Source organism: Micromys minutus (genome assembly GCF_963924665.1).
Source record: "Micromys minutus genome assembly, chromosome: 7".
Lineage (NCBI taxonomy): Eukaryota > Metazoa > Chordata > Mammalia > Rodentia > Muridae > Micromys > Micromys minutus.
In genome coordinates this window covers 57,362,810-57,378,327 of record NC_137976.1, presented here as the reverse complement: position 1 = coordinate 57,378,327, position 15,518 = coordinate 57,362,810, and the positions used below count along the sequence as shown (strand labels likewise).

The window sequence follows — 15,518 nt, the reverse complement described above, 5'->3', positions numbered from 1 at the left end:
ACCTGGTAAACGATAGAAAAGGCTAGACACCTAGAACAGAAGCATATTCTATCCACCCATCCCCAGAGCTCGAAGCTAGGGGCCAGAGTCCTGCTAGGGGGCGAAATAGGAATGCAGGGCGCCCCCTCGCGCTCTCCCGCGCTCCTCGGGGTTGGCGGGTGAAGCGCCAGCAGTCGCAGGTCCTCTCCATCCCCCTCCTCCTTTTCTCTCCCGCTCCCCTCCTTTTCTCCTCTGGCTCCCAACTCCTCCCCCACGTCCCCCCCCCCCTGCTCCCTCACTCTCCTCCTCCCAGCTCGCTCCGGCGCGCGGGGTCTGGAGCTAGTTGGAGCGCGGGGGTTGGTGCTGGAACCCAGCTCCGCCGAGCCTGGCGGGTCGGCCGCGCATCCAGCGGCTGTTGGAGCAGCCAGAGCGCAACGGGCCCGACAGGAGTCGGAGACGACGGTGACAGAGTATTAAACCCATAGCCCGGATCCTTGCTGCTTGGCCGCCCCATCCCCAGACCGGCCGCCAGCCCTCGGGTTCGTCGCTGTGGTCCGCACCGCCCGGAGCCCAGGGCCGCGGGGAGCCCGGCACCTGCGCGTGCTGCCGGGAGGTGAGTCCGGGAGCTCCCGGAGCTTTCTTCCTCTCCAGCTGGGGCTGAGAGTTGCAAACTTCAGCAACTCGGATGGGTAGAGGGGTGGGAGTCCGAGGGTGCTGGTAAGTTGGAGGCAGGTTGGGGAGGTTTCAGGGGGCTGGAGAGCGGGTCCCGGAGCTTGCTGTCTGGGGCCACCTCGGCTGGGGCGCCACCGGTGCCGCTGCGTTCCTGACACCCGCCCGCTCTGGCTTCTGGCTCCACTGGGCTGCGATCAGCGCGTCTGGGCTGCAGCCGCCGCGGAGACCCAGAGCTCGGGCCTGGAAAGGGGACCGACCAGGGAAAGGCTTGGGGAGAGCGGGGTAGAGGCGCGGAGACTGGGCCGAGGTGGAGGCTCAGTGGAGGGCGGGTGGGTAAACCTGGCAGAGGGAGAGTGCGGGCGGCGAGGCGCGTGGGAACGCGTGGCCGGCCCAGAGTGTGAAATCTCCCGCGCAGGGACGTCCCCATGCCGCCGCCACCAACCCGGACCTCGCCTGATTTTTCCCAGACCCCTCCACCCCCTAGGATACTCCAGCCTTAGCTGGGCCCTTCGGAGCCCAGACTCTGTCCTCTAAGGCCCTGGATGGAGCCCCGTGGCCCCTCGCTCCCGCCTCAGCCAGAGGAGAGGGTGCGGCGGCGGGAACCCGGGACTAGAGGGGCGATTTCCTGATTTATTTTTCTCATGGTAATTTGTCTTTGTGATTGGGGCTGCCCATTCACTTTCTGCTCACGTCGTGCGGGAGATCCAGCGCGGAGGGAGGGAGCGGGCTGGGGGGGGGGGCGCTTGGGCACAACGAGGGATGAAAACGGGAAAGGGGATCCGGGGACCCGAGCCGGGCGGGAGTGGAAACAGAAGTAGCAGCAGGACCCGCGGAGAGAAAACGCGAAGGTGGTAAGGATCGGCCGAACGATGTGGGCTCCATTGCCGGCCTCAAACTTCAAGGAACCAGACGACCACCTGAAGCTCCGATCTCACCCCTCCTGGTTGCCTTACCCAGGCCTGGTTCAGAGCCGCCTCACCCGGCTGCGCCAGACATGAGTCGGCGCTGAGTTTGCATTTGGAGCGGTGGTCTCGGGACCTTGCCCCCAGGCCTGCGATTCTCTTCTGGCTTTCGGTAATTGAAGAAAAGAACCTCCTGAGCGCATCTGGTCAGCCCACCTTAGTGGGCCATGAGTTCTTGGTCAGCCAAATAGGACCGGAGTATTGGAAGTTTGCCTGTGTCTAGAACCTACAAGATCCTGCCTTCACTGCCCCCAACTGCGATCTCTTTTCTCCGCCCCTTAGTAAATTCAATCTCCTTCTACCTTTCTCAGCTCCCCCATTGCCCACCCGCATCGTGTAACGACTTGGACCTCCTTCTGTGGTGCTCTCTTCAACCTCCTTACCCACCCACCCCCATCTTTTAGCCCACCCCTTTCTAGTCCTCCTTACCCTTCTTGATTTTTTTCTTGGCATTTACAAGTGGTTTCTTGTCTTTCCGGAGCCCACGACCTTGAGGAAGGGGCAGAGGAGAACTTGAGCTTTAAAATGGGACCTCACCAGTACGAGTGTGTGTGTGGTGGTGGTGGTGGTGGTGAGAGGCAGAGTTAGAGGCTTGGAAAGAAAGCACCCTATCTGGAGTCTAGCTTGTTCTCAGTGCAAGGGGAAGAAGAAGGGTTAGAACGAGAGGTGGGGGGTAGGGATGGGGGTGGTATCAAGTCTGAGCATCAAGAACCTTCTGACTTTCTGGGCTTTAGAGAGGACTGTTTAGGAGGAAAGGCCACCTGGAGTGTGGCGAATTGAGAAAGGTATGTGTACCAGATGTGTGTGTGTGAGTGTGTGTGTGTGTGTGTGTGTGTGTGTGTGTGTGTATCTGTCTGTCTGTCTGTCTGTCTGTCTCCTGCCATCAGTTTTTTTCTGCCTATCCCCAGCTATCACCAGAGTTTAGGAAGCAATGGCAGATCTCCCATCTCTACAGCTCCATCAGTGTGAACCTCAAGCATTTTAAAATCACCTCTGTTATGCAACTCTCAGTACTAGGTGCCGATGGAAAAAAACAATGTTGAGGTTCAGGGCAGAATTCCTGCCCAATGAGGCTTGGTGCCCAGCGGTGGACTTAGGCTTTCCTAAGAGAAGGTTGGCTTAGTGACTCAGATGGAACAGGACTGGAGTCCTTCCTCACCAGCTGCCTGTTTACAAAGAGGATCCTACAGGGTAAGGCCCTGAGAGGGAGAGTTCCCTAATTCCAAGGGCCAGACTAGAAAGGTGGGGAGACTGAGAAGCAGTCTGATTACTCCTTCACATTGAGATTGGATGAATCCTGCTTTGGAAGCCCTTCATTTCATTATTTCTTTGGTTTATTTGGCTTAAAGTTGTTGCTGTTGTTTTATTTACTTTATTTGTATGAATGTTTTGCCTTCATGCATGTATGTGTACAGTGTGTGCCTGTTGGATCCCTTAGAACTAGGACTGTGGATGATTGAGAGCCACCATGAGGGTGAATCCAGGTTCTCTGCAAGAGCAACAAGTGTACTTAAGCATTTAACCGTCTCACCAGCATACCCTCCCCTGACCTTTTGAGACAAAGACTCATTCAGTAGCCTAGGCTGACCTCAGACTGGACACAACTCCTGCCTCAGCCTCCTGGGTACTGGGATTACATGTATGTGTCACCATGACTGATCTTATCAGTCAATTCTTCTTAAGGTTCAAGATGGTAGAGGATTTGGAGACTGTTGCTGTTGGGGAGATCACAAACTTAGACTCTACAGAAAGAAAAACAGGCAATCATGTGCTGACTGGGGAGGCGATTAGAATGAATGGGTCTAAAGACAACCGGGTGTTTAAAGCCAAACTATCCGGATGAAATGGTTTAAACAAATCAAACTTATGGCTTTTAGTTATCTGACTCTATTAAGATGAATTAGGATTCTAAGACATGAGTATATCCACTCTGGAGGGAAAGGCATGCTATTATGTTTCTCTATAACTTGGAGATCCACTAGAATATTCCACAGCCCTGCCCTACCTTCATCATGAACCTCAGCTTTCTCTCATCTTCAGGGCCTATTAACAGTCTTCTGAGAGATGATAATTCTTAGGTCCGGGTTCTGACACAAGGTTCTAGTTATGGAGCTGAAGCTAGAACTCTAAGCCCCCCACCTGCCCCCAATCTCTCCAGTGGAATTTAATGGATGTAAACTAATTTCATACTTACATGGTGAAAAAACAACAACAACAACAAAAACAAAACTATGACTTTCTTTTTCCCCCCACTAATATGGAAAAACCCTCAGAAGTTGGATGAGGAAAGACCGGAAGTTCACATCAGTTCTTCAGGACTCCCAAGGATTATCTAGAAAATCTTGAGCCCTGAGTGTGGTTCAAAAAAGGGAAGGGGAGGGAGGCTAGTCATTTGTAGGAAAGCCAACGTAAGCAGGATAGAGAGATGGCTAGTCTTCCAGAAGACCCAGGTTTAATTCCCAGCACCCACATGGCAGCTCAAAACCATCTAGTTCTAGGGGATCTGAACTTGTATAGATATGCATACATGGAAAACACCAATGCACATTAAATAAATAAGTCTTTAAAAAAAAAGTCAGCCTAACAAAGGCTGAAGGTTATGGAGTGTGGAAAGAAGACAGTATTGGGGCTAGTTGTTCTGAACGTTGACCTTAACATTCCTACCCCTGGTGTTGGTTGCTCTTCTATATCATAGGGGTTCAAGCAGATAGTACAGTTAGCCAAGTCATTGCTTCCACTGAGGTCTGGCATGATAGAAGATCAAAGTTCCTAATCAGAAGTGCACACCAGATCTTGTTGTACCACCTCAAGGGACCCCTGGGCTAAGTTCTAAAAACAGATGCTCAGTAGCCAGATGTGTGTCATGATCCTCAAATGCTGACTAGATTATTGTCTGAGAACAGGGTAGAGGAGACCAACACAAGCAATCCTGTGTTTCCCAATTACCGACCACCTACTCTGTGCCAGGCACTGTGCTGGGAGCTGTACACACAATAGCAAGGAAGACCTGTCTTTGGTCTCCCTTGTTGGCGTGAATCAGCATTTCCAGGAGAACACAATTACCAACATTGCCTCCATGTCTGGGATGCGATTTACTGTGTCTGTGGTCTTTTTCCTGTACATTTGTCTAGGTGACCTGACATCTAATGTCAACTTGTCCAAAGGATTTGGGAGTCCAGATTTTGGACTGAGAAGATGAGGATTAGTTGATACCACAGGTCCCCTCCAGTGAATTCAGACTTTCTAAATTGTCAAACATAGCTGAACTCCCTTCTCCCTGGGGTATAGACAAAGGCAAACCTTTGGAGACGATGACTATTAGAAGGGAGTGCTGGTTCGTAATTTACACTTCCGTTTGAGTGCTAGTGGTCCTGGCAACATCCTTGGGATAATAATCATCTGATCAGTGCCTCCATTTCTCTAGGGCATTCGAGATGTGTGTGTACAGCAGTTACTTCCGTAGAAGGAGTTTGCGTGAAATTCACAGCTTTGCATTTGAGTTCATCATCACTAGGATGGTCTTACCTTCCTGACAGTGCTTAGCTAACTTCCTCTTAAATGTATGACATCCCAAAGCGAGTGTCTCAGCTAACGCAGGTTCATCGGACTGACGGAACAGAGCTCTCCTTTTGTAGCTTATATGGGCAACCTATAAGAGTTTATATGTTTATGTGCCTCTAGAGTTTTAGAGGCATAAGTCTACCCTTTCCAAACCTCCCTCCTCTCGGCTTTGGTTTGATGACATCTGCTTAGCTGAGGATCTTTGTATGTGTCATTTCCACATCTGACAGATTTCCTCCAAGGGTTTCGTCTGAGGAAACCTTCCTTCAACCAGCTTGCATGCTAGAAAGTGGCAGATAGAGAAATTTCAACTGGAAGCAGAATCCTTAAAGGAAGGGAGCTGTGTGTTCTGTGACTCTGCCATGCCCCTTCCCTTCTGCATTGGTGTTTTTGCCTTTCTGAGCTCAGAGATATAAGCCAGACCTTGCAGAACACACACTTTAATTTAAACAGGAGCAAGGGGCTTATTGATAAGAGATTATTGGAGTTGGTGACTTGAAAGTGTATGTGTGCGGTGGGGGAGCTGATAATTTTTCTGTCTGCTTTGCTGTTTGGCATCCTGGAGAAAGGTGGAGTGACCTTGGGCCAGCTATAGCTTGGGAGTATTTGACCTTGAACTTGAGTCCCAACAGTTGGCTTATATTGTTCTCCCAATACCGTCTGGCCTGAAACCAAAGAGCGAGGTTTCTACCTGGTCTTCCCAGAGTGCATGGAAGGCTTCAATGGGACTTGTGCTGAGTCTCACCACGAAGCTGCCTCAGACTCACAGGTAGAACTTGTTTGATTTTGAAGCCTTGCTGAGTTATCAGAATATCTTTGCATTTGAACCAGCAACCTCGATGGCTGGCTAGGATCTTTTGTTGGGAAAGGTTGGTTCTTGGAGGATGGCTAGTAACCATCTGTTCTACCTATCCCCAGAGGATCAAATTAGAAGAGATAGGTTTCAAGTATCGAGGAAGTTAAGTTAGCAACAAGGGAGCTCTCCGACTTGTCTGTAAAACTATCAGATTCCTTACCTACAAAAAGGAGGGTGATCCTCAAGTGCCAAACCATCTATGGCGCTCAAGACACCAAGTTTGAATGGAACTGAAGTGGTCTTCTTGCCCTCCCAGGGGTCATGAATTGACACTTGTGGATTCTTTGCCCAGTGAAGGTTTAGTTTTTAGGCCAGTTTCTAACCCCCCTGTTAGTAACTCATATGACTGCAGGTCTCTGCCTTCTCAGAAAGCAAGCACATTCTCCTTTTAACCTCAACCTAAGCCAAAAGTTCCATGGAAGTGAGTATCCATGTATGCTGGGCATGGTGTGTGTGTGTGTGTGTGTGTGTGTGTGTGTGTTGAACACAGGTGTAATTCATTACATAGCTATGCACTGTGGTTTGGCCACTTGTATATTCTTCCTCCCCTAGGTCTGACATAAGGCTGCCTAGGGGACAAAGTCTAGGTAACTGTGGGGTAGCAACTGAGGTCCATCTCTTTTTGCCAGTCCACCTGATCTATGGAGCCAGAGCCTCCTCTCCACAGTTGACTATCCTGGGCCCTTCAGGAGTCCCAGCTGCAAGGATAACAAAGAAGCTACAGTTGGCTCTTAATTATTCAGGGATGGATGGATCCTGTATGCAAGGCACCCAACCAGAGGCCCCTTCCTCTTCTTTTGGCGTCTTGAGTAACCTTATACCTGGAGTGAGAAGCTGGCAGATTTTATCATTTAATGCCAGCTTTTGTTTCTAGCAGCCTGCCCCTCCTTCTCTTTCTCCAAGGCACCCCAAATAAACAAGGAAGCCTCTAAGAGGTCTCATCCACCTAAAACACACTACTTTCAGGGACCATGCATTGTTCTTTGACTGGAGGGAGTATGCTTCCATCCATAGCATTGCAGAAGAGGAAAATACCATTGAGTCCTGCTTCTGCAGAACCAAGTTGCTGGTGGATGTTCCAGAATCCTGGCATCTTCTCTTGCTTCTACACTTTGCAAAGCTTGTAGTCTGTATGGAGTAGGTTGGTATACTGGGTCTTATCAGGAACCTGTAAGTACACTACAGCTTCCTTGAGCAAAAATCTCCCACAGGCCAAGTCCTCTCTGCTAATATCCCCTAAGGCTAAGGGTAATTTTCTTGCAAAAGGCAGGTGCTACAACTTTATCGAGGGTTGGTGTGCTATGTCCAGTGGAGAGAAAGCTGCATACCACTGCATACTGGAAGTTGTGGCTTGGTCCACAAGTGTGTGTGTGTGTGTGTGTGTGTGTGTGTGTGTGTGTGTGTGTGCGTACATACACACATACACATGACAAGGACTAGGACGATGGCTCAGTGAGTAGGGTGCTTACAAGATTGACAACCTGAGTTTAGTCCCCAGAATCTATATAAAAATCCAGTGGCTGCGAGGTGTATCTTTAATCCCTGTACTCTTACTGCAAGATGGAAGGTAGAGAAAGAATCACTGGCAAGTTCATGGACCAGCTAGCTTAGACTATACTACGAAGTGGTGGACAATGAGAAGTAGCTCCTGAAAATTGCCCTCTGATCTCTACATGCATACTAGAACATGTGAATGCCTACACACATGGTAAAGTAAAATATACAAGGACATGGTAGCACACGCCTTCAACCCCAACACTAGGGAGGCAGAAGCAGTTGGATCTCTGAGCTCAGGGCAGCCTGCCACCCATCTACATAACCGATTACAGAGAGACCAAGGCTAAATGTCTCAAAAAAGCAAAACAGAAACCTGAACACTATATGTATTTGACCATATATTTGAATATGATAATTACACACGACTGTCCCATCCTAGACTTCAATTGAGTTAGAATTCCTGAAGGTAGCGCCTGTGTGATTGTGTGTGCCTGTGTGTCCCATACGCAGCCCTGGTTGGGAGCCACTGACCTAAATCTTTCCTAGACTCCACCTGGCCTCATGCCAATGGCATACAGCATCCCGAAGCTCTCTTCCAGACGATCCGGTTCTCTGTCACCAGGACCAGCTCCTGACATTCGGATCATAGTCATTGCTTATGTTCCTGTACTCTGAATTTAATGACTTTTTATTACAAACTGATTATGGGAGCTCTTCCTAATATAATTTAAGGACATTTTTTTCTTAAAAACTGTTTATAAAAATAATGCATTTGTTCACCACATTGGCATATTTCCTTGCAGAGAGGTATGCACTCAGTGGTATTCAGATGTTTGTGCTGTTTTGCATTAGCTCTTTTCACTTAACATATTGTGATAATTTCCCCATGTCTTAAGTGTCTTTATAAAATGGACTTTATAATGGATGCCTGTATTCTATCATATGGATGCATGATAATTTATTTAGCAAACACTCTGTGGCTGAGCATTTAGACTGTAAGCCATTTTTCACCATTATAAATAACACTGCAGTGAGCATCCTTGGGCATAAATCTTTGTGCTATTGATGATCATTTCCTCAGAAAAGACTTCCTGAAGTGGAATATTTATGCTTCTTTTTAACATGCTCCATTAAGATCATTTCTGACTGATTTCCTAGACCAGTAATAAGGTCTTGAATTCAGAGCTGAAAAAGCAAATTGTTCTTCAGAGACTTTCTTGAGATGGGATCAGAATCCTTTGACCAATAGATTGTCATAGGCTCACCCCAGATCAATATCATGTAATGCTGCCTTGGCTTTTAGAGAATACTCAGTGTCCTCTACCTCTGACCCTTCAGATTCTCAGGCCTTTGCTTTTTTTTTTTTTTTTTAATGTATGTTGCTATCTTCAGACACACCAGAAGAGGGCATCAGATCTCATTACAGACGGTTGTGAGCCACCATGTGGTTGCTGGGAATTGAACTCAGGACCTCTGGAAGAGCAGCCAGTGCTCTTAATCACTGAGCCATCTCTCCAGCCCAGTTCTTTGCTCTTCTACCTTTAACCCTTGAACTCTTTGCATCCCGGGCCCTGAAATGCTTGTTCTATAACGACCACTACTATTTATCGAGATGTTCCTATGTATCGGGCCAAACATTTTAAATGCATTGTCCTTTTCCATGCTTATCCGCCTTATGTACAGATATTTATTTTTATCTCCATTTTCCACACAAGGAAACCGAAACCTTGGAAGATAAAACAATTTGCCCAAGGTTACACGGCCAATAAGCTGGGATTTAAACCCAGAATCTTCATGCTTAATGACTGCATGTACATTTCTTCAGTTTTTAAAGTAACTTGTGGCGTGTGATATAAACAGCCAGTGTTCCACCAGCATCCTATGGGTATATATTGTGCCTTTCTTTAGCAGAAGAGGAGAAGCTGCTCACACGTGACCATCAGGAGAGGGGCTGTGTTAAAAATTATTCTTTCCTTTATTCACTTACGTGTTCTTGAGACAGTCTCACTATCTCAGGCTGACCTTGAACTTCTGATCCTCTTGCCTCCCAAGTGCTAGGCTTGTTGGTGTATATTCCCAACCCCTTCCTATTTACTTCCTTGAGTATGTTCTTCCAACCCTCCCTAAATAGTCTGAGATAGCAAACACTTCTTACCTCTTCATCGACTAGCTACCAAAATCCCAGCATGCCTTGCAGCCGAGCAAGTCCAAATATGACACATTTCTGTTACAGTTTCTCCAGCGATTTGGGAGAAGTGGACTGCCACTTTCTCTGGATGGATTATAAAGCTGTCAGGGAGCTATGCTCTGGTACTTCAGAGGGTCTGTAGCCTGATTTTGTTGGAAGTCAAGTATTGCTTCAACTACAAGATTGGATATATTCTTGCATTCTTACACCTACAGCACATTGTTGCTGAGAAGACTGAAAATTCATTGATAACCAAGCCTGTCTCTTCTGATTGCATTCTGACTATGACCAAGAATCAGGTGGGAATGTGACAGAGTGTTCAGATGCAAGAGAACATGTCATCTGATGTTTGTGATGTCTGAAGAAAAAAATGACACATTGAGAAACCTTTCTTACATTGTAGGAAGTCTTGTTTTTTATTAATTTGGAATTTTTGAAAGATTTATTTATTTTATTTACATGAGTGCACTGTAGCTGTCCCCAGACACACCAAAGGAGGACATTGGATCCCACTACAGATGGTGGTGAGCATCATGTGGTTGCTGGGAGTTGAACTCAGGACCTCTGAAAGAGCAGTCAGTAAGTACTCTTAACCACTGAGCCAGCCCCCAGGGAGTCTTATTTGGGGAAAAATAATCGTGTGATTGGATGTTCCAAAAGAAAAGCCGCTCTGTGGCAAGTGAGCGCCCCATAAAAATGAAGCTTCTCATTTTTATCTATGACTTGGATAAGATTGGAGTAATCGAGCTTATCAAATTTGTTGATGACAGGGCCTTAATGGGCAGCTTCTATAAAAGACAGAATAAAGATTCAAAAATGATCTCAACAGAATGGAATTCTGGGTTTAAACTAACAGAATGGAATTTAACAGGGGCAGATGGAAAGTCACATTTAGATCGCAGAAATTAATTACTGAGGCTCTTGAGGGGGCTGAGAGTGGGGGCGGACCTGATTTGGTTGAAAGCCTGAGAAAAAGACCTGAAGGGTTTAATGCTGCACAGACTTCATAGGGATGCCACAAGGTGAAGGGGTTGCTCAAAATAACACCATCATAAATGGCACAAAGAACTCAAGACTCGGTGTGTATTCTTCCTGGTCATCTGGGATCATGTCCGGACCTAGATTCTCAAGGAGACATTGGCCAACCTAAGGGTGGTCAGTGGAAGGTGCTTGGTACAGGAAGCAGATTGGAACACTCAGCTACAGATGCACCAGAGAAGGAGCTACTACGTTCAAAGAGAGGGGACATGTCTGCAGTCATGGTCATGGTGGCTGCCTATAGAACAGCATGGTGTCCACTAGACAAGAGTACAGAGCTCTTCAACCTGGGAGGAACAAAGGACTCTAGAATGGGAAGTCACCGGAGTTGGAAACTTCAGAAGACACTGGATAGGTTCAGCAAAGTGACTCTCTATTCAGTCCTCCTTACTGAGGGACTCCTGGCCTGGAGACAGATGATGGTCTAGCCCCAGGATAGAGCATTTAGCTCCCTTCTACTCCTGGAAGGTAGTGGCTCTCGAGGTGAGTTTTCTGGTCAGCGGCAACAGTGGCAGTGGTGGTGGCCGCAGCAAGTACGCCATATTGAGCTTGTCAGTACCGGTCCAGCATTTGAATGGCACTGACACCTTCTATACCAGCAGTTTCTGGCACCTAGATCTTTAAGTCTCCAGAACACTGTCCTTCTTGCTGGACTTGGAAGCACTTTGGACCATGCTCCATGGTTCCTCCTGTTGCTGGATGCTTTTCCTTTCTGAGCCCCCTGCCCCACCTCATACTGTATGATTAAAGGAATGTGGGTTTAATGGAAGATGTCAGGATGCAGTAAGTTTCCCACTACTGTAACACCTGAGGGAATCATCTTAGGAAGACAAAAAAAAGGATTGACTTGGCTCACTGTTTCTGAGGTTTCAGCCTGTGGTCGCTTACACTGCTTTTGAGCCTACAACAAGGTGGTATATATTGGTAGCTGTGTCAGACAAAACCACTCACCTCAGAGCCAGGCCTTGAGAAAGAAAAGAGGAAGAAGCCAGAATTCCATAGTACCTTTCATGGACATACTCACGATGATCTAAAGACCTAAATTCCATTTTTTTTTTTAAAGATTCAATCACTTGTCAGTAGTACTAAGCTGGTGAACAAGACTTTTCCTACATAGGTCGAAAGGACTGGTGTCCACAAGATATCCCAAGAGCAAGTTCTCAGCACAAGGGAGATATATTTTTCCCAGAGAGAAAAAGGGAAGGGAATAAGAGACAAAGACAAGAGATGGGGGAAAAGAAAGAAGAGAAAGGGAACAGGGAAGGGAGGTAGGGATTTTTGCTCTGAAGGGACAAAGGACTGCTTCTGAATAGAGAGGAGACTGATGTGCCGCACAGACAAATAGCAGTTTATAAATGGAAAAAGAGAACCGGTGTTAGACTGTGTTGATTAATTTTAATTGGGCATGTTAATTAGGCAGGCCAAAAGGCAGCTTGTGATTGCTGGACTTTAATAATTTGATAGCTGGACCTTAATGGTCAGCCTCAGCAGGAGGAAGTGGCTGAGGGAGGGGATGTTGGTAGCTAGCATTGGGAATGTAATTTAACAGTTTAGCAAGGTAGAGGGAATGGGGGAAGGACACGGCCTGCCAAAGCCATGTTTGCCACACTTAGGGCCTGCTAAGAGTTCATCATGGACCTCTTGGGAACACTGCATATCTGCACTCTATCTGTGGCTCTTGTGGATTAGAATTCAGTCATGCTGGGAGGGTTCTTCCCAAGGGCATCATAATTGCCTGTCCCTGTATGTGATCCTGGTGACCTGAAAGGCAAAGCCTTGGGCATACATAGGCTCTCCTCTTTCCTCACTGCCCACTCGAATGTGGGGCTCCGGAAAGCTGGATTAGTTTAACCTCCTTTTACTTTGCGATACCTTGTGCGTGGTAGGCAATTGCTCTAAACAGAACTCTACCCTTAGCCTCTCAGTTGACCTTAAAGTAACAGCTCCGAACTTTTGAAGGGAGAAAGTCAGGGCTTGTTATTTCTCACTCCTTATCTCCCCCGAAAACACAAGCAGTTTCTTCTTTCCAGTCTCACTGAGTCAATCCCAGTCTTGACTTCTTGCCCTTAGTACACAGTTAAATCTGCTAATTCCAACTGGGAAACATTTTGAGGGCGAAACATCTTACGGTGTCCTCTAAGTTTAAACAGGTAAGAACCCCATGTTGGTAGCAAGGCAGGCAGGGATATGAACAGCCCCTTCTTGTGTTCAAAAGTGATCAAAAATCTCGAGTACTTCAGAAATAGAAAGCTCGGTTCTCTTAATAGGTACAAGGTATTTGACTGGTTGATTGATTGTTTGCTATAATACCTTATAGAAAGTCCGGAGTCTGTTTCTCTCTCTCCCTATGAGCTGCATGCTGTCTCCATGTGAATGCTCCTAGCAAGCTCAACCCCTCCCATCTGCTTCTCATCTCTTCCAAACGTCCTTAATTCTCTGATGTGTCTCTTTCTATCTGGGCCCAGGACTCTGGGATCTCCCATCTTTGTGGTTCTGCAGGGGTCAGGGGCAGGTAGATGGGTGGGGTACCACGCTCTCTGTTAAGGTAGCTTCTGGTTTGACCTGGCTGCTTTGGGCAGCCTCACAGCACTTCTGAGTTTTGATTGGCCTTAGAGCCAATCATCAAACACTCTTCTAGGGCCCTTTACCATCAGCCGTTACAGTGTTTCTTCCTTGAGTTTGTCTTTGTGTTTCAGGCCTGTCATAACAAAGTACCTGGGTGGACCAAACAGCAGACATGTGCTGTGTACCAGGCTGAGAGGCTGCAAGTCCTTGATGGGCAGGGTTGATGCTCCCTGAGGGATGCGGTTGAGGATTTTACTGATGCTTCTGGTATTAGTTGGGAGTCTTGGGTGTTTCTTCACTTATAGAAGATTTAGTCTATTTCTGCCTTGGTCTCCACTTGCGTGCATCTTTTCCCCTTCTTTATAAGGGCACCACTACTCACACTGAGTGAGGACTTCACCCTTCTCTGGCATGACTCCATCTTATTCAACCTGCAATAACCCCATTTTCAAATAAAGTTTTGTCCTGAGATATTGGGGGCTAAAGATGTCAGAATATGATTTTGAGGGGGCATATGAGTCACCCCATGAGTGTGCTGTGGCTTCTTGGTGTCCCGGGCGGAACGTTCCATTTTTCCCTAATGTGTTTTCTCCACTTAAGTTGCATCTATCTCTTGAGCTGATTGGGATCTTGCAGGCTCTGTTTCTGGCATTCAGTATTTCTGCTGTTGCTCCTGGCTTGCAGCGCTTCCTGTGTGTTGATCCAAGGGACTGATAAGACACTGAAGTAGGTTGGAGCACGCGAATGGGCCTCCTCTCTCCTTCCAAGGCCTGTTGGGAAGCATCCCGAGGGCTAGGTCATGCAGCAGTGACGCGTTCTGCTAACAGTCACCTTCCAGCTTCCTTGTCTGGTTTACACGCATAATTTTGTGAAGAGCTCAGATGTTTTGCTTAAGATCGGCTCCGTGAGTAAACCCCATTTCCCTCGTCCGCGGCATGGTGACCCCGTCAATGGAAGAGACGAGCTCTTCCTGACAGGACTTCATTACAGCACAACGAGCTGTCTGCCTGTGATCTCAGTGTCCTGTCCAAGAGTCCACCACCTTCCATTAACAGTCTCCACAGGATTCTCCTCAGGCAGCACATTGGCTTTGCTGTTCTGTGGTTTGCAAAAAAAAAAAAAAAAAAAAAAAAAAAAAAAAAAAGACCTCAGACCCTCTGGAAATGAGGGCTGCAGTGGTCTGTCAGAGCCCCTCCCCCATCCACCCACAGGGTTGCCAAGAACCTGTCAGGACTCCCGTGAGCCCCCCACAGCTGCTCCCTCTTTCCTGGGCCAAGCGGTTTGCATGCATTCAGAGCGGGCTCAGGCTCTGGTGTTCCTGCCAGCCTCTGCGTGGTCCTCCTGGGCCTTGGAGTGCTCTCTTAGTCTCCTTCCCGAAGAGTCTCCTGTCTCACAGATAAGACAAGCAAAGGATAACTGTCTGCATCTGCTGCCCAACATCTTAGGTCTTAGCCTTTGTGACTCTCTTCCTGGTGTCCCCTCAGGTGGTTCCTGCTCTCTGGCTTTGTGCACTTCAAAAGCTGGGTTGGGTCAGGGAAGAGGTGCTCCTGTAAAAACAGTTTGGAGTGGCACAAAGAGCCAGCAGCCCTGCAAGCCAGGGGTTTGAATCCCCACTCAACCTAGGGTGGTTTAGGTCAGATTATTTCTCTTCCTGAAGACACGTTTACTCACCTGCAAAATGGTCATACAACTTGCTTCAGGATTACTTTGGAGTTGAATGAAATATGTTTCCTTTTGTAAAGCAGGTCACTTGCAAAGGGGCCTGGTGAATCTCCATTTTCAGAATAAATGTTTCCTCAGTGTGCAGGAAGAAGCTGTAGTCTGCACACAGACTGGAGGGGAGGCCCAGGCAAGTAGGATCTGGTGTGAGAGGCTGGGTGCTGTGACTGACTTCCTTGAGGCCACAGGAACAGCAAAAGAGAAATTCTGAGAAAGACCAGGAAGACCGAGAAGTTCCCAGAAGGGTTAGAGTGTGAGGATTTCCTAGTTTTCTGAGAGCTTGTATGAAACTGAATTATTTTAGCTCGTAAAAACCCCTAAGGGTAGATAGGATTTTATTACCCCATCTTCTAGACGGGGCTGCTGAGACATGCTGAGCTAGGGAGATGTTCAGCTGTCCGGGACTAAATGCTGGGCATTCAAGCCATGTGCCTAGGCTCTCTCCTAACTTTCTCTCCTCCTTCTGTGGTGATTGATGTGC

At 47.6% G+C, this 15,518-nt stretch overlaps 1 protein-coding gene across 1 annotated transcript in view; it reads left to right on the top strand.

Annotated features, from left to right (window-relative positions):
* Positions 1 to 470: 470 nt before the first annotated feature.
* Positions 471 to 15,518, top strand: part of SEMA5B (semaphorin 5B) — a 114,924-nt gene continuing 99,876 nt past the window's right edge. The window contains exon 1 of the mRNA XM_080918786.1: positions 471 to 592. The gene's annotated coding sequence lies outside the window, so the exon portion shown is untranslated. The remainder of the gene's footprint in view (positions 593 to 15,518) is intronic.